Below are 26,587 nucleotides of genomic sequence, written 5' to 3'. Positions count from 1 at the left end.
TCATCTTTAAAATCAAATTGGTACTAAATGTACCTCTAAAAAAGACAAGTGACGGCAGTGATCCAAAATTGATCCAGAAAAGCTAATTGCTTTTAAATGTATTGTTACATTACAGACATTTTGAGTTGGCCTGCAAGTAAAGTTTAATCTAAACTGGATATTTTTAGTATTATAATTATGAGAACTGATAAGAAGGTGAGATATTTTAATGACTATGTGCTAGTGATATAGGTACCAGTTTGAGCTATAATCACATTATTGAAAATAGACAACAATCTTAGTATTTAGTTTCTTGTATAGTATTTTTTTGGCAGAAAAGAGCATTTTATCTTCAAAATGACAACTGACCCGTTGTCACTGATTTGAACACGCAACCTTCTGATCTGGAGTCAAACGCGCTACCGTTGGGCCACGAGGTCTCTTGTTAAATCTGATTCAGTAGATTTTTCTGGTGGTTTATATTACAAATAGATCATCTGCTTATTCTAAACCTTGAATTAGGTAGTTGTCAAGCAAACAAACCTACATCCTCGGTAACAAAACAAAAAGATATGTCTGGTGGTTTTTCCTTTAGTGTATAATTTTTATTCATCACAGTATAGGTCATTTGAATGGAAAAAGTCATCCATAAAATCAAATTGGTACTAAATGTATTGTTAAAATAGACAAGTGATGGTAGTGATCCAAAATTGATCCAGAAAAGCTAATTGCTTTTAAATGTATTGTTACATTACAGACATTTAGAGTTGGCCTTCAAGTAACGTATTCTCTAAACTGGATATTTTTTGTATAATAATTATGAGAACTGATAAGAATGTGAGGTATTTAATGACTATGTGCTAGTGATATAGGTATCAGTTTGAGGTATAATCACATTATTGAAAGTAGATAACAATCTTGGTAATTAGTTTCTAGTATAGTATTTTTGGGCAGAATAGAGCATTTTATCTTCAAAATGATAACCGACCCTGACGTGATTTGAACACGCAACCTTCTAATCTTGAGTCAGATGAGCTAACGGTGCCTCTTATTAAAAACTGATTCAGTAGATTTTCTGGTGGTTTATATTACAAATAGCTCATCTGCTTATGCTAAACCTTGAATTAGGTAGTTGTCAAGCAAACAAGCCTACATCCTTGGTAACAAAACAAAAAGATATGTATTCTGGTTTTTCCTTCAGTGTAGAGTTTTTATGCCTCATAGTATACGTCATGTGAATGGAAAAAGTCATCTTTAAAATCAAATTGGTACTAAATGTACCTCTAAAAAAGACAAGTGACGGCAGTGATCCAAAATTGATCCAGAAAAGCTAATTGCTTTTAAATGTATTGTTACATTACAGACATTTAGAGTTGGCCTGCAAGTAAAGTTTAATCTAAACTGGATATTTTTAGTATTATAATTATGAGAACTGATAAGAAGGTGAGATATTTTAATGACTATGTGCTAGTGATATAGGTACCAGTTTGAGCTATAATCACATTATTGAAAATAGACAACAATCTTAGTATTTAGTTTCTTGTATAGTATTTTTTTGGCAGAAAAGAGCATTTTATCTTCAAAATGACAACTGACCCGTTGTCACTGATTTGAACACGCAACCTTCTGATCTGGAGTCAAACGCGCTACCGTTGGGCCACGAGGTCTCTTGTTAAATCTGATTCAGTAGATTTTTCTGGTGGTTTATATTACAAATAGATCATCTGCTTATTCTAAACCTTGAATTAGGTAGTTGTCAAGCAAACAAACCTACATCCTCGGTAACAAAACAAAAAGATATGTCTGGTGGTTTTTCCTTTAGTGTATAATTTTTATTCATCACAGTATAGGTCATTTGAATGGAAAAAGTCATCCATAAAATCAAATTGGTACTAAATGTATTGTTAAAATAGACAAGTGATGGTAGTGATCCAAAATTGATCCAGAAAAGCTAATTGCTTTTAAATGTATTGTTACATTACAGACATTTAGAGTTGGCCTTCAAGTAACGTATTCTCTAAACTGGATATTTTTTGTATAATAATTATGAGAACTGATAAGAATGTGAGGTATTTAATGACTATGTGCTAGTGATATAGATATCAGTTTGAGGTATAATCACATTATTGAAAGTAGATAACAATCTTGGTAATTAGTTTCTAGTATAGTATTTTTGGGCAGAATAGAGCATTTTATCTTCAAAATGATAACCGACCCTGACGTGATTTGAACACGCAACCTTCTAATCTTGAGTCTGATGAGCTAACGTTGCCTCTTATTAAAACTGATTCGGTAGATTTTCTGGTGGTTTATATTACAAATAGTTCATCTGCTTATGCTAAACCTTGAATTAGGTAGTTGTCAAGCAAACAAGCCTACATCCTTGGTAACAAAACAAAAAGATATGTATTCTGGTTTTTCCTTCAGTGTAGAGTTTTTATGCCTCATAGTATACGTCATGTGAATGGAAAAAGTCATCTTTAAAATCAAATTGGTACTAAATGTATTTCTAAAAAAGACAAGTGACGGCAGTGATCCAAAATTGATCCAGAAAAGCTAATTGCTTTTAAATGTATTGTTACATTACAGACATTTAGAGTTGGCCTGCAAGTAAAGTTTAATCTAAACTGGATATTTTTAGTATTATAATTATGAGAACTGATAAGAAGATGAGATATTTAATGACTATGTGCTAGTGATATAGGTATCAGTTTGAGGTATAATCACATTATTGAAAGTAGATAACAATCTTGGTAATTAGTTTCTAGTATAGTATTTTTGGGCAGAATAGAGCATTTTATCTTCAAAATGACAACTGACCCCAACGTGATTTGGACACGCAACCTTCTAATCTTGAGTCAGATGCGCTACCGTTGCCTCTTATTAAAAGTGATTCGGTAGATTCTCTGGTGGTTTATATTACAAATAGTTCATCTGCTTATGCTAAACCTTGAATTAGGTAGTTGTCAAGCAAACAAGCCTACATCCTTGGTAACAAAACAAAAAGATATGTATTCTGGTTTTTCCTTCAGTGTAGAGTTTTTATGCCTCATAGTATACGTCATGTGAATGGAAAAAGTCATCTTTAAAATCAAATTGGTACTAAATGTATTTCTAAAAAAGACAAGTGACGGCAGTGATCCAAAATTGATCCAGAAAAGCTAATTGCTTTTAAATGTATTGTTACATTACAGATATTTAGAGTTGGCCTTCAAGTAAAGTTTAATCTAAACTGGATATTTTTAGTATTATAATTATGAGAACTGATAAGAAGGTGAGATATTTAATGACTATGTGCTAGTGATATAGGTACCAGTTTGAGCTATAATCACATTATTGAAAGTAGACAACAATCTTAGTATTTAGTTTCTTGTATAGTATTTTTTTGGCAGAAAAGAGCATTTTATCTTCAAAATGACAACTGACCCCGACTTGATTTGAACTCGCAACCTTCTGATGTGGAGTAAGACGCGCTACCATTGCGCCACAAGGTCACTTGTTAAATCCATTTCAGTAGATTTTTCTGGTGGTTTATATTACAAATAGATCATCTGCTTATACTAAACCTTGAATTAGGTAGTTATCAAGCAAACAAACCTACATCCTCGGTAACAAAACAAAAAGATATGTCTGGTGGTTTTTCCTTTAGTGTATCATTTTTATTCATCATAGTATAAGTCATTTGAATGGAAAAATTCATCCATAAAATCAAATTGGTACTAAATGTATTGTTAAAATAGACAAGTGATGGTAGTGATCCAAAATTGATCCAGAAAAGCTAATTGCTTTTAAATGTATTGTTACATTACAGACATTTAGAGTTGGCCTTCAAGTAACGTATTCTCTAAACTGGATATTTTTTGTATAATAATTATGAGAACTGATAAGAATGTGAGTTATTTAATGACTATGTGCTAGTGATATAGATATCAGTTTGAGGTATAATCACATTATTGAAAGTAGATAACAATCTTGGTAATTAGTTTCTAGTATAGTATTTTTGGGCAGAATAGAGCATTTTATCTTCAAAATGATAACCGACCCTGACGTGATTTGAACACGCAACCTTCTAATCTTGAGTCTGATGAGCTAACGTTGCCTCTTATTAAAACTGATTCGGTAGATTTTCTGGTGGTTTATATTACAAATAGTTCATCTGCTTATGCTAAACCTTGAATTAGGTAGTTGTCAAGCAAACAAGCCTACATCCTTGGTAACAAAACAAAAAGATATGTATTCTGGTTTTTCCTTCAGTGTAGAGTTTTTATGCCTCATAGTATACGTCATGTGAATGGAAAAAGTCATCTTTAAAATCAAATTGGTACTAAATGTACCTCTAAAAAAGACAAGTGACGGCAGTGATCCAAAATTGATCCAGAAAAGCTAATTGCTTTTAAATGTATTGTTACATTACAGACATTTAGAGTTGGCCTGCAAGTAAAGTTTAATCTAAACTGGATATTTTTAGTATTATAATTATGAGAACTGATAAGAAGGTGAGATATTTTAATGACTATGTGCTAGTGATATAGGTACCAGTTTGAGCTATAATCACATTATTGAAAATAGACAACAATCTTAGTATTTAGTTTCTTGTATAGTATTTTTTTGGCAGAAAAGAGCATTTTATCTTCAAAATGACAACTGACCCGTTGTCACTGATTTGAACACGCAACCTTCTGATCTGGAGTCAAACGCGCTACCGTTGGGCCACGAGGTCTCTTGTTAAATCTGATTCAGTAGATTTTTCTGGTGGTTTATATTACAAATAGATCATCTGCTTATTCTAAACCTTGAATTAGGTAGTTGTCAAGCAAACAAACCTACATCCTCGGTAACAAAACAAAAAGATATGTCTGGTGGTTTTTCCTTTAGTGTATAATTTTTATTCATCACAGTATAGGTCATTTGAATGGAAAAAGTCATCCATAAAATCAAATTGGTACTAAATGTATTGTTAAAATAGACAAGTGATGGTAGTGATCCAAAATTGATCCAGAAAAGCTAATTGCTTTTAAATGTATTGTTACATTACAGACATTTAGAGTTGGCCTTCAAGTAACGTATTCTCTAAACTGGATATTTTTTGTATAATAATTATGAGAACTGATAAGAATGTGAGGTATTTAATGACTATGTGCTAGTGATATAGGTATCAGTTTGAGGTATAATCACATTATTGAAAGTAGATAACAATCTTGGTAATTAGTTTCTAGTATAGTATTTTTGGGCAGAATAGAGCATTTTATCTTCAAAATGATAACCGACCCTGACGTGATTTGAACACGCAACCTTCTAATCTTGAGTCAGATGAGCTAACGGTGCCTCTTATTAAAACTGATTCAGTAGATTTTCTGGTGGTTTATATTACAAATAGCTCATCTGCTTATGCTAAACCTTGAATTAGGTAGTTGTCAAGCAAACAAGCCTACATCCTTGGTAACAAAACAAAAAGATATGTATTCTGGTTTTTCCTTCAGTGTAGAGTTTTTATGCCTCATAGTATACGTCATGTGAATGGAAAAAGTCATCTTTAAAATCAAATTGGTACTAAATGTACCTCTAAAAAAGACAAGTGACGGCAGTGATCCAAAATTGATCCAGAAAAGCTAATTGCTTTTAAATGTATTGTTACATTACAGACATTTAGAGTTGGCCTGCAAGTAAAGTTTAATCTAAACTGGATATTTTTAGTATTATAATTATGAGAACTGATAAGAAGGTGAGATATTTTAATGACTATGTGCTAGTGATATAGGTACCAGTTTGAGCTATAATCACATTATTGAAAATAGACAACAATCTTAGTATTTAGTTTCTTGTATAGTATTTTTTTGGCAGAAAAGAGCATTTTATCTTCAAAATGACAACTGACCCGTTGTCACTGATTTGAACACGCAACCTTCTGATCTGGAGTCAAACGCGCTACCGTTGGGCCACGAGGTCTCTTGTTAAATCTGATTCAGTAGATTTTTCTGGTGGTTTATATTACAAATAGATCATCTGCTTATTCTAAACCTTGAATTAGGTAGTTGTCAAGCAAACAAACCTACATCCTCGGTAACAAAACAAAAAGATATGTCTGGTGGTTTTTCCTTTAGTGTATAATTTTTATTCATCACAGTATAGGTCATTTGAATGGAAAAAGTCATCCATAAAATCAAATTGGTACTAAATGTATTGTTAAAATAGACAAGTGATGGTAGTGATCCAAAATTGATCCAGAAAAGCTAACTGCTTTTAAATGTATTGTTACATTACAGACATTTAGAGTTGGCCTTCAAGTAACGTATTCTCTAAACTGGATATTTTTTGTATAATAATTATGAGAACTGATAAGAATGTGAGGTATTTAATGACTATGTGCTAGTGATATAGATATCAGTTTGAGGTATAATCACATTATTGAAAGTAGATAACAATCTTGGTAATTAGTTTCTAGTATAGTATTTTTGGGCAGAATAGAGCATTTTATCTTCAAAATGATAACCGACCCTGACGTGATTTGAACACTCAACCTTCTAATCTTGAGTCTGATGAGCTAACGTTGCCTCTTATTAAAACTGATTCGGTAGATTTTCTGGTGGTTTATATTACAAATAGTTCATCTGCTTATGCTAAACCTTGAATTAGGTAGTTGTCAAGCAAACAAGCCTACATCCTTGGTAACAAAACAAAAAGATATGTATTCTGGTTTTTCCTTCAGTGTAGAGTTTTTATGCCTCATAGTATACGTCATGTGAATGGAAAAAGTCATCTTTAAAATCAAATTGGTACTAAATGTATTTCTAAAAAAGACAAGTGACGGCAGTGATCCAAAATTGATCCAGAAAAGCTAATTGCTTTTAAATGTATTGTTACATTACAGACATTTAGAGTTGGCCTGCAAGTAAAGTTTAATCTAAACTGGATATTTTTAGTATTATAATTATGAGAACTGATAAGAAGTTGAGATATTTAATGACTATGTGCTAGTGATATAGGTATCAGTTTGAGGTATAATCACATTATTGAAAGTAGATAACAATCTTGGTAATTAGTTTCTAGTATAGTATTTTTGGGCAGAATAGAGCATTTTATCTTCAAAATGACAACTGACCCCAACGTGATTTGGACACGCAACCTTCTAATCTTGAGTCAGATGCGCTACCGTTGCCTCTTATTAAAAGTGATTCGGTAGATTCTCTGGTGGTTTATATTACAAATAGTTCATCTGCTTATGCTAAACCTTGAATTAGGTAGTTGTCAAGCAAACAAGCCTACATCCTTGGTAACAAAACAAAAAGATATGTATTCTGGTTTTTCCTTCAGTGTAGAGTTTTTATGCCTCATAGTATACGTCATGTGAATGGAAAAAGTCATCTTTAAAATCAAATTGGTACTAAATGTATTTCTAAAAAAGACAAGTGACGGCAGTGATCCAAAATTGATCCAGAAAAGCTAATTGCTTTTAAATGTATTGTTACATTACAGATATTTAGAGTTGGCCTTCAAGTAAAGTTTAATCTAAACTGGATATTTTTAGTATTATAATTATGAGAACTGATAAGAAGGTGAGATATTTAATGACTATGTGCTAGTGATATAGGTACCAGTTTGAGCTATAATCACATTATTGAAAGTAGACAACAATCTTAGTATTTAGTTTCTTGTATAGTATTTTTTTGGCAGAAAAGAGCATTTTATCTTCAAAATGACAACTGACCCCGACTTGATTTGAACTCGCAACCTTCTGATGTGGAGTAAGACGCGCTACCATTGCGCCACAAGGTCACTTGTTAAATCCATTTCAGTAGATTTTTCTGGTGGTTTATATTACAAATAGATCATCTGCTTATACTAAACCTTGAATTAGGTAGTTATCAAGCAAACAAACCTACATCCTCGGTAACAAAACAAAAAGATATGTCTGGTGGTTTTTCCTTTAGTGTATCATTTTTATTCATCATAGTATAAGTCATTTGAATGGAAAAATTCATCCATAAAATCAAATTGGTACTAAATGTATTGTTAAAATAGACAAGTGATGGTAGTGATCCAAAATTGATCCAGAAAAGCTAATTGCTTTTAAATGTATTGTTACATTACAGACATTTAGAGTTGGCCTTCAAGTAACGTATTCTCTAAACTGGATATTTTTTGTATAATAATTATGAGAACTGATAAGAATGTGAGTTATTTAATGACTATGTGCTAGTGATATAGATATCAGTTTGAGGTATAATCACATTATTGAAAGTAGATAACAATCTTGGTAATTAGTTTCTAGTATAGTATTTTTGGGCAGAATAGAGCATTTTATCTTCAAAATGATAACCGACCCTGACGTGATTTGAACACGCAACCTTCTAATCTTGAGTCTGATGAGCTAACGTTGCCTCTTATTAAACTGATTCGGTAGATTTTCTGGTGGTTTATATTACAAATAGTTCATCTGCTTATGCTAAACCTTGAATTAGGTAGTTGTCAAGCAAACAAGCCTACATCCTTGGTAACAAAACAAAAAGATATGTATTCTGGTTTTTCCTTCAGTGTAGAGTTTTTATGCCTCATAGTATACGTCATGTGAATGGAAAAAGTCATCTTTAAAATCAAATTGGTACTAAATGTACCTCTAAAAAAGACAAGTGACGGCAGTGATCCAAAATTGATCCAGAAAAGCTAATTGCTTTTAAATGTATTGTTACATTACAGACATTTAGAGTTGGCCTGCAAGTAAAGTTTAATCTAAACTGGATATTTTTAGTATTATAATTATGAGAACTGATAAGAAGGTGAGATATTTTAATGACTATGTGCTAGTGATATAGGTACCAGTTTGAGCTATAATCACATTATTGAAAATAGACAACAATCTTAGTATTTAGTTTCTTGTATAGTATTTTTTTGGCAGAAAAGAGCATTTTATCTTCAAAATGACAACTGACCCGTTGTCACTGATTTGAACACGCAACCTTCTGATCTGGAGTCAAACGCGCTACCGTTGGGCCACGAGGTCTCTTGTTAAATCTGATTCAGTAGATTTTTCTGGTGGTTTATATTACAAATAGATCATCTGCTTATTCTAAACCTTGAATTAGGTAGTTGTCAAGCAAACAAACCTACATCCTCGGTAACAAAACAAAAAGATATGTCTGGTGGTTTTTCCTTTAGTGTATAATTTTTATTCATCACAGTATAGGTCATTTGAATGGAAAAAGTCATCCATAAAATCAAATTGGTACTAAATGTATTGTTAAAATAGACAAGTGATGGTAGTGATCCAAAATTGATCCAGAAAAGCTAATTGCTTTTAAATGTATTGTTACATTACAGACATTTAGAGTTGGCCTTCAAGTAACGTATTCTCTAAACTGGATATTTTTTGTATAATAATTATGAGAACTGATAAGAATGTGAGGTATTTAATGACTATGTGCTAGTGATATAGGTATCAGTTTGAGGTATAATCACATTATTGAAAGTAGATAACAATCTTGGTAATTAGTTTCTAGTATAGTATTTTTGGGCAGAATAGAGCATTTTATCTTCAAAATGATAACCGACCCTGACGTGATTTGAACACGCAACCTTCTAATCTTGAGTCAGATGAGCTAACGGTGCCTCTTATTAAAACTGATTCAGTAGATTTTCTGGTGGTTTATATTACAAATAGCTCATCTGCTTATGCTAAACCTTGAATTAGGTAGTTGTCAAGCAAACAAGCCTACATCCTTGGTAACAAAACAAAAAGATATGTATTCTGGTTTTTCCTTCAGTGTAGAGTTTTTATGCCTCATAGTATACGTCATGTGAATGGAAAAAGTCATCTTTAAAATCAAATTGGTACTAAATGTACCTCTAAAAAAGACAAGTGACGGCAGTGATCCAAAATTGATCCAGAAAAGCTAATTGCTTTTAAATGTATTGTTACATTACAGACATTTAGAGTTGGCCTGCAAGTAAAGTTTAATCTAAACTGGATATTTTTAGTATTATAATTATGAGAACTGATAAGAAGGTGAGATATTTTAATGACTATGTGCTAGTGATATAGGTACCAGTTTGAGCTATAATCACATTATTGAAAATAGACAACAATCTTAGTATTTAGTTTCTTGTATAGTATTTTTTTGGCAGAAAAGAGCATTTTATCTTCAAAATGACAACTGACCCGTTGTCACTGATTTGAACACGCAACCTTCTGATCTGGAGTCAAACGCGCTACCGTTGGGCCACGAGGTCTCTTGTTAAATCTGATTCAGTAGATTTTTCTGGTGGTTTATATTACAAATAGATCATCTGCTTATTCTAAACCTTGAATTAGGTAGTTGTCAAGCAAACAAACCTACATCCTCGGTAACAAAACAAAAAGATATGTCTGGTGGTTTTTCCTTTAGTGTATAATTTTTATTCATCACAGTATAGGTCATTTGAATGGAAAAAGTCATCCATAAAATCAAATTGGTACTAAATGTATTGTTAAAATAGACAAGTGATGGTAGTGATCCAAAATTGATCCAGAAAAGCTAATTGCTTTTAAATGTATTGTTACATTACAGACATTTAGAGTTGGCCTTCAAGTAACGTATTCTCTAAACTGGATATTTTTTGTATAATAATTATGAGAACTGATAAGAATGTGAGGTATTTAATGACTATGTGCTAGTGATATAGATATCAGTTTGAGGTATAATCACATTATTGAAAGTAGATAACAATCTTGGTAATTAGTTTCTAGTATAGTATTTTTGGGCAGAATAGAGCATTTTATCTTCAAAATGATAACCGACCCTGACGTGATTTGAACACTCAACCTTCTAATCTTGAGTCTGATGAGCTAACGTTGCCTCTTATTAAAACTGATTCGGTAGATTTTCTGGTGGTTTATATTACAAATAGTTCATCTGCTTATGCTAAACCTTGAATTAGGTAGTTGTCAAGCAAACAAGCCTACATCCTTGGTAACAAAACAAAAAGATATGTATTCTGGTTTTTCCTTCAGTGTAGAGTTTTTATGCCTCATAGTATACGTCATGTGAATGGAAAAAGTCATCTTTAAAATCAAATTGGTACTAAATGTATTTCTAAAAAAGACAAGTGACGGCAGTGATCCAAAATTGATCCAGAAAAGCTAATTGCTTTTAAATGTATTGTTACATTACAGACATTTAGAGTTGGCCTGCAAGTAAAGTTTAATCTAAACTGGATATTTTTAGTATTATAATTATGAGAACTGATAAGAAGTTGAGATATTTAATGACTATGTGCTAGTGATATAGGTATCAGTTTGAGGTATAATCACATTATTGAAAGTAGATAACAATCTTGGTAATTAGTTTCTAGTATAGTATTTTTGGGCAGAATAGAGCATTTTATCTTCAAAATGACAACTGACCCCAACGTGATTTGGACACGCAACCTTCTAATCTTGAGTCAGATGCGCTACCGTTGCCTCTTATTAAAAGTGATTCGGTAGATTCTCTGGTGGTTTATATTACAAATAGTTCATCTGCTTATGCTAAACCTTGAATTAGGTAGTTGTCAAGCAAACAAGCCTACATCCTTGGTAACAAAACAAAAAGATATGTATTCTGGTTTTTCCTTCAGTGTAGAGTTTTTATGCCTCATAGTATACGTCATGTGAATGGAAAAAGTCATCTTTAAAATCAAATTGGTACTAAATGTATTTCTAAAAAAGACAAGTGACGGCAGTGATCCAAAATTGATCCAGAAAAGCTAATTGCTTTTAAATGTATTGTTACATTACAGACATTTAGAGTTGGCCTTCAAGTAAAGTTTAATCTAAACTGGATATTTTTAGTATTATAATTATGAGAACTGATAAGAAGGTGAGATATTTAATGACTATGTGCTAGTGATATAGGTACCAGTTTGAGCTATAATCACATTATTGAAAGTAGACAACAATCTTAGTATTTAGTTTCTTGTATAGTATTTTTTTGGCAGAAAAGAGCATTTTATCTTCAAAATGACAACTGACCCCGACTTGATTTGAACTCGCAACCTTCTGATCTGGAGTCAGACGCGCTACCATTGCGCCACAAGGTCACTTGTTAAATCCATTTCAGTAGATTTTTCTGGTGGTTTATATTACAAATAGATCATCTGCTTATACTAAACCTTGAATTAGGTAGTTATCAAGCAAACAAACCTACATCCTCGGTAACAAAACAAAAAGATATGTCTGGTGGTTTTTCCTTTAGTGTATCATTTTTATTCATCATAGTATAAGTCATTTGAATGGAAAAATTCATCCATAAAATCAAATTGGTACTAAATGTATTGTTAAAATAGACAAGTGATGGTAGTGATCCAAAATTGATCCAGAAAAGCTAATTGCTTTTAAATGTATTGTTACATTACAGACATTTAGAGTTGGCCTTCAAGTAACGTATTCTCTAAACTGGATATTTTTTGTATAATAATTATGAGAACTGATAAGAATGTGAGTTATTTAATGACTACGTGCTAGTGATATAGGTATCAGTTTGAGGTATAATCACATTATTGAAAGTAGATAACAATCTTGGTAATTAGTTTTTAGTATAGTATTTTTGGGCAGAATAGAGCATTTTATCTTCAAAATGATAACCGACCCTGACGTGATTTGAACACGCAACCTTCTAATCTTGAGTCAGATGAGCTAACGTTGCCTCTTATTAAAACTGATTCAGTAGATTTTCTGGTGGTTTATATTACAAATAGTTCATCTGCTTATGCTAAACCTTGATTTAGGTAGTTGTCAAGCAAACAAGCCTACATCTTTGGTAACAAAACAAAAAGATATGTATTCTGGTTTTTCCTTCAGTGTAGAGTTTTTATGCCTCATAGTATACGTCATGTGAATGGAAAAAGTCATCTTTAAAATGAAATTGGTACTAAATGTATTTCTAAAAAAGACAAGTGACGGCAGTGATCCAAAATTGATCCAGAAAAGCTAATTGCTTTTAAATGTATTGTTACATTACAGACATTTAGAGTTGGCCTTCAAGTAAAGTTTAATCTAAACTGGATTTTTTTAGTATTATAATTATGAGAACTGATAAGAAGGTGAGATATTTAATGACTATGTGCTAGTGATATAGGTATCAGTTTGAGCTATAATCACATTATTGAAAGTAGACAACAATCTTAGTATTTAGTTTCTTGTATAGTATTTTTTTGGCAGAAAAGAGCATTTTATCTTCAAAATGACAACTGACCCCGACGTGATTTGAACACGCAACCTTCTGATCTGGAGTCAGACGCGCTACCGTTGCACTACGAGGTCACTTGTTAAATCACATTCAGTAGATTTTTCTGGTGGTTTATATTACAAATAGATCATCTGCTTATACTAAACCTTGAATTAGGTAGTTGTCAAGCAAACAAACCTACATCCTCGGTAACAAAACAAAAAGATATGTCTGGTGGTTTTTCCTTTAGTGTATAATTTTTATTCATCACAGTATAGGTCATTTGAATGGAAAAAGTCATCCATAAAATCAAATTGATACTAAATGTATTGTTAAAATAAGCAAGTGATGGTAGTGATCCAAAATTGATCCAGAAAAGCTAATTGCTTTTAAATGTATTGTTACATTACAGACATTTAGAGTTGGCCTTCAAGTAACGTATTCTCTAAACTGGATATTTTTTGTATAATAATTATGAGAACTGATAAGAATGTGAGGTATTTAATGACTATGTGCTAGTGATATAGGTATCAGTTTGAGGTATAATCACATTATTGAAAGTAGATAACAATCTTGGTAATTAGTTTCTAGTATAGTATTTTTGGGCAGAATAGAGCATTTTATCTTCAAAATGATAACCGACCCTGACGTGATTTGAACACGCAACCTTCTAATCTTGAGTCAGATGAGCTAACGTTGCCTCTTATTAAAACTGATTCAGTAGATTTTCTGGTGGTTTATATTACAAATAGTTCATCTGCTTATGCTAAACCTTGAATTAGGTAGTTGTCAAGCAAACAAGCCTACATCCTTGGTAACAAAACAAAAAGATATGTATTCTGGTTTTTCCTTCAGTGTAGAGTTTTTATGCCTCATAGTATACGTCATGTGAATGGAAAAAGTCATCTTTAAAATCAAATTGGTACTAAATGTATTTCAAAAAAAGACAAGTGACGGCAGTGATCCAAAATTGATCCAGAAAAGCTAATTGCTTTTAAATGTATTGTTACATTACAGACATTTAGAGTTGGCCTTCAAGTAAAGTTTAATCTAAACTGGATATTTTTAGTATTATAATTATGAGAACTGATAAGAAGGTGAGATATTTAATGACTATGTGCTAGTGATATAGGTATGAGTTTGAGCTATAATCACATTATTGAAAGTAGACAACAATCTTAGTATTTAGTTTCTTGTATAGCATTTTTTTGGCAGAATAGAGCATTTTATCTTCAAAATGACAACTGACCCCAACGTGATCTGGAGTCAGACACGCTACCGTTGCGCCACGAGGTCACTTGTTAAATCAGATTCAGTTGATTTTTCTGGTGGTTTATATTACAAATAGATCATCTGCTTATACTAAACCTTGAATTAGGTAGTTGTCAAGCAAACAAACCTACATCCTCGGTAACAAAACAAAAAGATATGTCTGGTGGTTTTTCCTTTAGTGTATAATTTTTATTCATCACAGTATAGGTCAATTGAATGGAAAAAGTCATCCATAAAATCAAATTGGTACTAAATGTATTGTTAAAATAGACAAGTGATGGTAGTGATCCAAAATTGATCCAGAAAAGCTAATTGCTTTTAAATGTATTGTTACATTACAGACATTTAGAGTTGGCCTTCAGGTAACGTATTCTCTAAACTGGATATTTTTTGTATAATAATTATGAGAACTGATAAGATTGTGAGTTATTTAATGACTATGTGCTAGTGATATAGGTATCAGTTTGAGGTATAATCACATTATTGAAAGTAGATAACAATCTTGGTAATTAGTTTCTAGTATAGTATTTTTGGGCAGAATAGAGCATTTTATCTTCAAAATGATAACCGACCCTGACGTGATTTGAACACGCAACCTTCTAATCTTGAGTCAGATGAGCTAACGTTGCCTCTTATTAAAACTGATTCAGTAGATTTTCTGGTGGTTTATATTACAAATAGCTCATCTGCTTATGCTAAACCTTGAATTAGGTAGTTGTCAAGCAAACAAGCCTACATCCTTGGTAACAAAACATAAAGATATGTATTCTGGTTTTTCCTTCAGTGTAGAGTTTTTATGCCTCATAGTATACGTCATGTGAATGGAAAAAGTCATCTTTAAAGTCAAATTGGTACTAAATGTACCTCTAAAAAAGACAAGTGATGGCAGTGATCCAAAATTGATCCAGAAAAGCTAATTGCTTTTAAATGTATTGTTACATTACAGACATTTAGAGTTGGCCTGCAAGTAAAGTTTAATCTAAACTGGATATTTTTAGTATTATAATTATGAGAACTGATAAGAAGGTGAGATATTTAATGACTATGTGCTAGTGATATAGGTACCAGTTTGAGCTATAATCACATTATTGAAAGTAGACAACAATCTTAGTATTTAGTTTCTTGTATAGTATTTTTTTGGCAGAAAAGAGCATCTTATCTTCAAAATGACAACTGACCCCGACGTGATTTGAACACGCAACCTTCTGATCTGGAGTTAGACATGCTACCGTTGCGCCACAAGGTCACTTGTTAAATCAGATTCAGTAGATTTTTCTGGTGGTTTATATTACAAATAGATCATCTGCTTATACTAAACCTTGAATTAGGTAGTTGTCAAGCAAACAAACCTACATCCTCGGTAACAAAACAAAAAGATATGTCTGGTGGTTTTTCCTTTAGTGTATAATTTTTATTCATCACAGTATAGGTCATTTGAATGGAAAAAGTCATCCATAAAATCAAATTGGTACTAAATGTATTGTTAAAATAGACAAGTGATGGTAGTGATCCAAAATTGATCCAGAAAAGCTAATTGCTTTTAAATGTATTGTTACATTACAGACATTTAGAGTTGGCCTTCAGGTAACGTATTCTCTAAACTGGATATTTTTTGTATAATAATTATGAGAACTGATAAGATTGTGAGTTATTTAATGACTATGTGCTAGTGATATAGGTATCAGTTTGAGGTATAATCACATTATTGAAAGTAGATAACAATCTTGGTAATTAGTTTCTAGTATAGTATTTTTGGGCAGAATAGAGCATTTTATCTTCAAAATGATAACCGACCCTGACGTGATTTGAACACGCAACCTTCTAGTCTTGAGTCAGATGAGCTAACGTTGCCTCTTATTAAAACTGATTCAGTAGATTTTCTGGTGGTTTATATTACAAATAGCTCATCTGCTTATGCTAAACCTTGAATTAGGTAGTTGTCAAGCAAACAAGCCTACATCCTTGGTAACAAAACAAAAAGATATGTATTCTGGTTTTTCCTTCAGTGTAGAGTTTTTATGCCTCATAGTATACGTCATGTGAATGGAAAAAGTCATCTTTAAAGTCAAATTGGTACTAAATGTACCTCTAAAAAAGTCAAGTGATGGCAGTGATCCAAAATTGATCCAGAAAAGCTAATTGCTTTTAAATGTATTGTTACATTACACACATTTAGAGTTGGCCTTCAAGTAAAGTTTAATCTAAACTGGATATTTTTAGTATTATAATTATGAGAACTGATAAGAAGGTGAGATATTTTAATGACTATGTGCTAGTGATATAGGTACCAGTTTGAGCTATAATCACATTATTGAAAATAGACAACAATCTTAGTATTTAGTTTCTTGTATAGTATTTTTTTGGCAGAAAAGAGCATTTTATCTTCAAAATGACAACTGACCCCGACGTGATTTGAAAACGCAACCTTCTGATCTGGAGTCAGACGCGCTACCGTTGCACCACGAGGTCACTTGTTAAATTAGATTCAGTAGATTTTTCTGGTGGTTTATATTACAAATAGATCATCTGCTTATACTAAACCTTGAATTAGGTAGTTGTCAAGCAAACAAACCTATATCCTCGGTAACAAAACAAAAAGATATGTCTGGTGGTTTTTCCTTTAGTGTATAATTTTTATTCATCACAGTATAGGTCATTTGAATGGAAAAAGTCATCCATAAAATCAAATTGATACTAAATGTATTGTTAAAATAGACAAGTGATGGTAGTGATCCAAAATTGATCCAGAAAAGCTAATTGCTTTTAAATGTATTGTTATATTACAGACATTTAGAGTTGGCCTTCAAGTAACGTATTCTCTAAACTGGATATTTTTTGTATAATAATTATGAGAACTGATAAGAATGTGAGGTATTTAATGACTATGTGCTAGTGATATAGGTATCAGTTTGAGGTATAATCACATTATTGAAAGTAGATAACAATCTTGGTAATTAGTTTCTAGTATAGTATTTTTGGGCAGAATAGAGCATTTTATCTTCAAAATGATAACCGACCCTGACGTGATTTGAACACGCAACCTTCTAATCTTGAGTCAGATGAGCTAACGTTGCCTCTTATTAAAACTGATTCAGTAGATTTTCTGGTGGATTATATTACAAATAGTTCATCTGCTTATGCTAAACCTTGAATTAGGTAGTTGTCAAGTAAACAAGCCTACATCCTTGGTAACAAAACAAAAAGATATGTATTCTGGTTTTTCCTTCAGTGTAGAGTTTTTATGCCTCATAGTATACGTCATGTGAATGGAAAAAGTCATCTTTAAAATCAAATTGGTACTAAATGTATTTCTAAAAAAGACAAGTGACGGCAGTGATCCAAAATTGATCCAGAAAAGCTAATTGCTTTTAAATGTATTGTTACATTACAGACATTTAGAGTTGGCCTTCAAGTAAAGTTTAATCTAAACTGGATATTTTTAGTATTATAATTATGAGAACTGATAAGAAGGTGAGATATTTAATGACTATGTGCTAGTGATATAGGTATGAGTTTGAGCTATAATCACATTATTGAAAGTAGACAACAATCTTAGTATTTAGTTTCTTGTATAGTATTTTTTTGGCAGAAAAGAGCATTTTATCTTCAAAATGACAACTGAACCCGACGTGATTTGAACACGCAACCTTCTGATCTGGAGTCAGACACGCTACCATTGCACCACGAAGTCACTTGTTAAATCAGATTCAGTAGATTTTTCTGGTGGTTTATATTTCAAATAGCTCATCTGCTTATGCTAAACCTTGAATTAGGTAGTTGTCAAGCAAACAAGCCTACATCCTTGGTAACAAAACAAAAAGATATGTATTCTGGTTTTTCCTTCAGTGTAGAGTTTTTATGCCTCATAGTATACGTCATGTGAATGGAAAAAGTCATCTTTAAAGTCAAATTGGTACTAAATGTACCTCTAAAAAAGACAAGTGATGGCAGTGATCCAAAATTGATCCAGAAAAGCTAATTGCTTTTAAATGTATTGTTACATTACAGACATTTAGAGTTGGCCTGCAAGTAAAGTTTAATCTAAACTGGATATTTTTAGTATTATAATTATGAGAACTGATAAGAAGGTGAGATATTTTAATGACTATGTGCTACTGATATAGGTACCAGTTTGAGCTACAATCACATTATTGAAAATAGACAACAATCTTAGTATTTAGTTTCTTGTATAGTATTGTTATGGCAGAAAAGAGCATTTTATCTTCAAAATGACAACTGACCCGTTCTCACTGATTTGAACACGCAACCTTCTGATATGGAGTCAGACGCGCTACCGTTGGGCCACGAGGTCTCTTGTTAAATCTGATTCAGTAGATTTTTCTGGTGGTTTATATTACAAATAGATCATCAGCTTATACTAAACCTTGAATTAGGTAGTTGTCAAGCAAACAAACCTACATCCTCGGTAACAAAACAAAAAGATATGTCTGGTGGTTTTTCCTTTAGTGTATAATTTTTATTCATCACAGTATAGGTCATTTGAATGGAAAAAGTCATCCATAAAATCAAATTGGTACTAAATGTATTGTTAAAATAGACAAGTGATGGTAGTGATCCAAAATTGATCCAGAAAAGCTAATTGCTTTTAAATGTATTGTTACATTACAGACATTTAGAGTTGGCCTTCAAGTAACATATTCTCTAAACTGGATATTTTTTGTATAATAATTATGAGAACTGATAAGAATGTGAGGTATTTAATGACTATGTGCTAGTGATATAGGTATCAGTTTGAGGTATAATCACATTATTGAAAGTAGATAACAATCTTGGTAATTAGTTTCTAGTATAGTAGTTTTGGGCAGAATAGAGCATTTTATCTTCAAAATGATAACCGACCCTGACGTGATTTGAACACGCAACCTTCTAGTCTTGAGTCAGATGAGCTAACGTTGCCTCTTATTAAAACTGATTCAGTAGATTTTCTGGTGGTTTATATTACAAATAGCTCATCTGCTTATGCTAAACCTTGAATTAGGTAGTTGTCAAGCAAACAAGCCTACATCCTTGGTAACAAAACAAAAAGATATGTATTCTGGTTTTTCCTTCAGTGTAGAGTTTTTATGCCTCATAGTATACGTCATGTGAATGGAAAAAGTCATCTTTAAAGTCAAATTGGTACTAAATGTACCTCTAAAAAAGTCAAGTGATGGCAGTGATCCAAAATTGATCCAGAAAAGCTAATTGCTTTTAAATGTATTGTTACATTACAGACATTTAGAGTTGGCCTTCAAGTAAAGTTTAATCTAAACTGGATATTGTTAGTATTATAATTATGAGAACTGATAAGAAGGTGAGATATTTTAATGACTATGTGCTAGTGATATAGGTACCAGTTTGAGCTATAATCACATTATTGAAAATAGACAACAATCTTAGTATTTAGTTTCTTGTATAGTATTTTTTTGGCAGAAAAGAGCATTTTATCTTCAAAATGACAACTGACCCCGACGTGATTTGAAAACGCAACCTTCTGATCTGGAGTCAGACGCGCTACCGTTGCACCACGAGGTCACTTGTTAAATCAGATTCAGTAGATTTTTCTGGTGGTTTATATTACAAATAGATCATCTGCTTATACTAAACCTTGAATTAGGTAGTTGTCAAGCAAACAAACCTACATCCTCGGTAACAAAACAAAAAGATATGTCTGGTGGTTTTTCCTTTAGTGTATAATTTTTATTCATCACAGTATAGGTCATTTGAATGGAAAAAGTCATCCATAAAATCAAATTGATACTAAATGTATTGTTAAAATAGACAAGTGATGGTAGTGATCCAAAATTGATCCAGAAAAGCTAATTGCTTTTAAATGTATTGTTATATTACAGACATTTAGAGTTGGCCTTCAAGTAACGTATTCTCTAAACTGGATATTTTTTGTATAATAATTATGAGAACTGATAAGAATGTGAGGTATTTAATGACTATGTGCTAGTGATATAGGTATCAGTTTGAGGTATAATCACATTATTGAAAGTAGATAACAATCTTGGTAATTAGTTTCTAGTATAGTATTTTTGGGCAGAATAGAGCATTTTATCTTCAAAATGATAACCGACCCTGACGTGATTTGAACACGCAACCTTCTAATCTTGAGTCAGATGAGCTAACGTTGCCTCTTATTAAAACTGATTCAGTAGATTTTCTGGTGGTTTATATTACAAATAGTTCATCTGCTTATGCTAAACCTTGAATTAGGTAGTTGTCAAGTAAACAAGCCTACATCCTTGGTAACAAAACAAAAAGATATGTATTCTGGTTTTTCCTTCAGTGTAGAGTTTTTATGCCTCATAGTATACGTCATGTGAATGGAAAAAGTCATCTTTAAAATCAAATTGGTACTAAATGTATTTCTAAAAAAGACAAGTGACGGCAGTGATCCAAAATTGATCCAGAAAAGCTAATTGCTTTTAAATGTATTGTTACATTACAGACATTTAGAGTTGGCCTTTAAGTAAAGTTTAATCTAAACTGGATATTTTTAGTATTATAATTATGAGAACTGATAAGAAGGTGAGATATTTAATGACTATGTGCTAGTGATATAGGTATGAGTTTGAGCTATAATCACATTATTGAAAGTAGACAACAATCTTAGTATTTAGTTTCTTGTATAGTATTTTTTTGGCAGAAAAGAGCATTTTATCTTCAAAATGACAACTGAACCCGACGTGATTTGAACACGCAACCTTCTGATCTGGAGTCAGACACGCTACCGTTGCACCACGAAGTCAATTGTTAAATCAGATTCAGTAGATTTTTCTGGTGGTTTATATTTCAAATAGCTCATCTGCTTATGCTAAACCTTGAATTAGGTAGTTGTCAAGCAAACAAGCCTACATCCTTGGGAACAAAACAAAAAGATATGTATTCTGGTTTTTCCTTCAGTGTAGAGTTTTTATGCCTCACAGTATACGTCATGTGAATGGAAAAAGTCATCTTTAAAGTCAAATTGGTACTAAATGTACCTCTAAAAAAGACAAGTGATGGCAGTGATCCAAAATTGATCCAGAAAAGCTAATTGCTTTTAAATGTATTGTTACATTACAGACATTTAGAGTTGGCCTGCAAGTAAAGTTTAATCTAAACTGGATATTTTTAGTATTATAATTATGAGAACTGATAAGAAGGTGAGATATTTTAATGACTATGTGCTACTGATATAGGTACCAGTTTGAGCTACAATCACATTATTGAAAATAGACAACAATCTTAGTATTTAGTTTCTTGTATAGTATTTTTATGGCAGAAAAGAGCATTTTATCTTCAAAATGACAACTGACCCGTTCTCACTGATTTGAACACGCAACCTTCTGATCTGGAGTCAGACGCGCTACCGTTGGGCCACGAGGTCTCTTGTTAAATCTGATTAAGTAGATTTTTCTGGTGGTTTATATTACAAATAGATCATCAGCTTATACTAAACCTTGAATTAGGTAGTTGTCAAGCAAACAAACCTACATCCTCGGTAACAAAACAAAAAGATATGTCTGGTGGTTTTTCCTTTAGTGTATAATTTTTATTCATCACAGTATAGGTCATTTGAATGGAAAAAGTCATCCATAAAATCAAATTGGTACTAAATGTATTGTTAAAATAGACAAGTGATGGTAGTGATCCAAAATTGATCCAGAAAAGCTAATTGCTTTTAAATGTATTGTTACATTACAGACATTTAGAGTTGGCCTTCAAGTAACATATTCTCTAAACTGGATATTTTTTGTATAATAATTATGAGAACTGATAAGAATGTGAGGTATTTAATGACTATGTGCTAGTGATATAGGTATCAGTTTGAGGTATAATCACATTATTGAAAGTAGATAACAATCTTGGTAATTAGTTTCTTGTATAGTAGTTTTGGGCAGAATAGAGCATTTTATCTTCAAAATGATAACTGACCCCGACGTGATTTGGACACGCAACCTTCTAATCTTGAGTCAGATGCGCTACCGTTGCCTCTTATTAAAAGTGATTCGGTAGATTCTCTGGTGGTTTATATTACAAATAGTTAATCTGCTTATGCTAAACCTTGAACCTTGTGATTTGAACACGCAACCTTCTGATCTGGAGTCAGACGCGCTACCGTTGGGCCACGAGGTCTCTTGTTAAATCTGACTCAGTAGATTTTTCTGGTGGTTTATATTACAAATAGATCATCTGCTTATACTAAACCTTGAATTAGGTAGTTGTCAAGCAAACAAACCTACATCCTCGGTAACAAAACAAAAATATATGTCTGGTGGTTTTTCCTTTAGTGTATAATATTTATTCATCACAGTATAGGTCATTTGAATGGAAAAAGTCATCCATAAAATCAAATTGGTACTAAATGTATTGTTAAAATAGACAAGTGATGGTAGTGATCCAAAATTGATCCAGAAAAGCTAATTGCTTTTAAATGTATTGTTACATTACAGACATTTAGAGTTGGCCTTCAAGTAACATATTCTCTAAACTGGATATTTCTTGTATAATAATTATGAGAACTGATAAGAATGTGAGGTATTTAATGACTATGTGCTAGTGATATAGGTATCAGTTTGAGGTATAATCACATTATTGAAAGTAGATAACAATCTTGGTAATTAGTTTCTAGTATAGTATTTTTGGGCAGAATAGAGCATTTTATCTTCAAAATGATAACTGACCCCGACGTGATTTGGACACGCAACCTTCTAATCTTGAGTCAGATGCGTTACCGTTGCCTCTTATTAAAAGTGATTCGGTAGATTCTCTGGTGGTTTATATTACAAATAGTTCATCTGCTTATGCTAAACCTTGAATTAGGTAGTTGTCAAGCAATCAAGCCTACATCCTTGGTAACAAAACAAAAAGATATGTATTCTGGTTTTTCCTTCAGTGTAGAGTTTTTATGCCTCATAGTATACGTCATGTGAATGGAAAAAGTCATCTTTAAAGTAAAATTGGTACTAAATGTACCTCTAAAAAAGACAAGTGACGGCAGTGATCCAAAATTGATCCAGAAAAGCTAATTGCTTTTAAATATATTGTTACATTACAGACATTTAGAGTTGGCCTTCAAGTAAAGTTTAATCTAAACTGGATATTTTTAGTATTATAATTATGAGAACTGATAAGAAGGTGAGATATTTTAATGACTATGTGCTAGTGATATAGGTACCAGTTTGAGATATAACCACATTATTGAAAGTAGACAACAATCTTAGTAGTTAGTTTCTTGTATAGTATTTTTTTGGCAGAAAAGAGCATTTTATCTTCAAATCGCAACTGACCCTGACGTGATTTGAACACGCAACCTTCTGATCTGGAGTCAGACGCTCTACCGTTGCGCCACGAGGTCACTTGTTAAATCAGATTCAGTAGATTTTTCTGGTGGATTATATTACAAATAGATCATCTGCTTATACTAAATCTTGAATTAGGTAGTTGTCAAGCAAACAAACCTACATCCTCGGTAACAAAACAAAAAGATATGTCTGGTGGTTTTTACTTTAGTGTATCATTTTTATTCATCACAGTATAGGTCATTTGAATGGAAAAAGTCATCCATAAAATCAAATTGGTACTAAATGTATTGTTAAAATAGACAAGTGATGGTAGTGATCCAAAATTGATCCAGAAAAGCTAATTGCTTTTAAATGTATTGTTACATTACAGACATTTAGAGTTGGCCTTCAAGTAACGTATTCTCTAAACTGGATATTTTTTGTATAATAATTATGAGAACTGATAAGAATTTGAGTTATTTAATGACTATGTGCTAGTGATATAGGTATCAGTTTGAGGTATAATCACATTATTGAAAGTAGATAACAATCTTGGTAATTAGTTTCTAGTATAGTATTTTTGGGCAGAATAGAGCATTTTATCTTCAAAATGATAACCGACCCTGACGTGATTTGAACACGCAACCTTCTAATCTTGAGTCAGATGAGCTAACGTTGCCTCTTATTAAAACTGATTCAGTAGATTTTCTGGTGGTTTATATTACAAATAGTTCATCTGCTTATGCTAAACCTTGAATTAGCTAGTTGTCAAGCAAACAAGCCTACATCCTTGGTAACTAACAAAAAGATATGTATTCTAGTTTTTCCTTCAGTGTAGAGTTTTTATGCCTCATAGTATACGTCATGTGAATGGAAAAAAACATCTTTAAAATCAAATTGGTACTAAATGTACCTCTAAAAAAGACAAGTGACGGCAGTGATCCAAAATTGATCCAGAAAAGCTAATTGCTTTTAAATGTATTGTTACATTACAGACATTTAGAGTTGGCCTTCAAGTAAAGTTTAATCTAAACTGGATATTTTTAGTATTATAATTATGAGAACTGATAAGAAGGTGAGATATTTAATGACTATGTGCTAGTGATATAGGTATCAGTTTGAGCTATAATCACATTATTGAAAGTAGACAACAATCTTAGTATTTAGTTTCTTGTATAGTATTTTTTTGGCAGAAAAGAGCATTTTATCTTCAAAATGACAACTGACCCCGACGTGATTTGAACACGCAACCTTCTGATCTGGAGTCAGACGCGCTACCGTTGCGCCACGAGGTCACTTGTTAAATCAGATTCAGTAGATTTTTCTGGTGGTTTATATTACAAATAGATCATCTGCTTATACTAAACCTTGAATTAGGTAGTTGTCAAGCAAACAAACCTACATCCTCGGTAACAAAACAAAAAGATATCTCTGGTGGTTTTTCCTTTAGTGTATAATTTTTATTCATCACAGTATAGGTCATTTGAATGGAAAAAGTCATCCATAAAATCAAATTGGTACTAAATGTATTGTTAAAATAGACAAGTGATGGTAGTGATCCAAAATTGATCCAGAAAAGCTAATTGCTTTTAAATGTATTGTTACATTACAGACATTTAGAGTTGGCCTTCAAGTAACGTATTCTCTAAACTGGATATTTTTTGTATAATAATTATGAGAACTGATAAGAATGTGAGTTATTTAATGACTATGTGCTAGTGATATAGGTATCAGTTTGAGGTATAATCACATTATTGAAAGTAGATAACAATCTTGGTAATTAGTTTCTAGTATAGTATTTTTGGGCAGAATAGAGCATTTTATCTTCAAAATGATAACCGACCCTGACGTGATTTGAACACGCAACCTTCTAATCTTGAGTCAGATGAGCTAACGTTGCCTCTTATTAAAACTGATTCAGTAGATTTTCTGGTGGTTTATATTACAAATAGTTCATCTGCTTATGCTAAACCTTGAATTAGGTAGTTGTCAAGCAAACAAGCCTACATCCTTGGTAACAAAACAAAAAGATATGTATTCTGGTTTTTCCTTCAGTGTAGAGTTTTTATGCCTCATAGTATACGTCATGTGAATGGAAAAAGTCATCTTTAAAATCAAATTGGAACTAAATGTATTTCTAAAAAAGACAAGTGACGACAGTGATCCAAAATTGATCCAGAAAAGCTAATTGCTTTTAAATGTATTGTTACATTACAGACATTTAGAGTTGGCCTTCAAGTAAAGTTTAATCTAAACTGGATATTTTTAGTATTATAATTATGAGAACTGATAAGAAGGTGAGATATTTAATGACTATGTGCTAGTGATATAGGTATCAGTTTGAGCTATAATCACATTATTGAAAGTAGACAACAATCTTAGTATTTAGTTTCTTGTATAGTATTTTTTTGGCAGAAAAGAGCATTTTATCTTCAAAATGACAACTGACCCCGACGTGATTTGAACACGCAACCTTCTGATCTGGAGTCAGACGCGCTACCGTTGCGCCACGAGGTCACTTGTTAAATCCGTTTCAGTAGATTTTTCTGGTGGTTTATATTACAAATAGATCATCTGCTTATACTAAACCTTGAATTAGGTAGTTGTCAAGCAAACAAACCTACATCCTCGGTAACAAAACAAAAAGATATCTCTGGTGGTTTTTCCTTTAGTGTATAATTTTTATTCATCACAGTATAGGTCATTTGAATGGAAAAAGTCATCCATAAAATCAAATTGGTACTAAATGTATTGTTAAAATAGACAAGTGATGGTAGTGACCCAAAATTGATCCAGAAAATCGAATTGTTTTTAAATGTATTGTTACAATACAGACATTTAGAGTTGGCCTTCAGGTAACGTATTCTCTAAACTGGATATTTT

At 32.1% G+C, this 26,587-nt stretch overlaps 8 non-coding genes across 8 annotated transcripts; all 8 read right to left on the bottom strand.

Annotated features, from left to right (window-relative positions):
* Positions 1-11,958: 11,958 nt before the first annotated feature.
* TRNAW-CCA (transfer RNA tryptophan (anticodon CCA)) lies at positions 11,959-12,030 on the bottom strand. Its single transcript has one exon. It is a non-coding gene; the product is annotated as a tRNA-Trp (tRNA).
* Positions 12,031-13,180: 1,150 nt separating this feature from the next.
* Positions 13,181-13,252, bottom strand: TRNAW-CCA (transfer RNA tryptophan (anticodon CCA)). Its single transcript has one exon. It is a non-coding gene; the product is annotated as a tRNA-Trp (tRNA).
* A 3,574-nt stretch (positions 13,253-16,826) lies between these two features.
* On the bottom strand, positions 16,827-16,898 carry TRNAW-CCA (transfer RNA tryptophan (anticodon CCA)). Its single transcript has one exon. It is a non-coding gene; the product is annotated as a tRNA-Trp (tRNA).
* Positions 16,899-18,048: 1,150 nt separating this feature from the next.
* Positions 18,049-18,120, bottom strand: TRNAW-CCA (transfer RNA tryptophan (anticodon CCA)). Its single transcript has one exon. It is a non-coding gene; the product is annotated as a tRNA-Trp (tRNA).
* Positions 18,121-19,892: 1,772 nt separating this feature from the next.
* On the bottom strand, positions 19,893-19,964 carry TRNAW-CCA (transfer RNA tryptophan (anticodon CCA)). The gene has a single exon. It is a non-coding gene; the product is annotated as a tRNA-Trp (tRNA).
* Positions 19,965-23,706: 3,742 nt separating this feature from the next.
* Positions 23,707-23,778, bottom strand: TRNAW-CCA (transfer RNA tryptophan (anticodon CCA)). The gene has a single exon. It is a non-coding gene; the product is annotated as a tRNA-Trp (tRNA).
* Positions 23,779-24,927: 1,149 nt separating this feature from the next.
* On the bottom strand, positions 24,928-24,999 carry TRNAW-CCA (transfer RNA tryptophan (anticodon CCA)). Its single transcript has one exon. It is a non-coding gene; the product is annotated as a tRNA-Trp (tRNA).
* Positions 25,000-26,149: 1,150 nt separating this feature from the next.
* TRNAW-CCA (transfer RNA tryptophan (anticodon CCA)) lies at positions 26,150-26,221 on the bottom strand. The gene has a single exon. It is a non-coding gene; the product is annotated as a tRNA-Trp (tRNA).
* Between the last annotated feature and the right edge of the window lie 366 nt (positions 26,222-26,587).

This window comes from Taudactylus pleione, unplaced genomic scaffold (genome assembly GCF_031769625.1).
Source record: "Taudactylus pleione unplaced genomic scaffold, aTauple2 ptg000393l, whole genome shotgun sequence".
NCBI lineage: Eukaryota > Metazoa > Chordata > Amphibia > Anura > Myobatrachidae > Taudactylus > Taudactylus pleione.
Note: the sequence above shows the minus strand (reverse complement) of the source record. Positions and strands in the feature narration are given on the sequence as shown.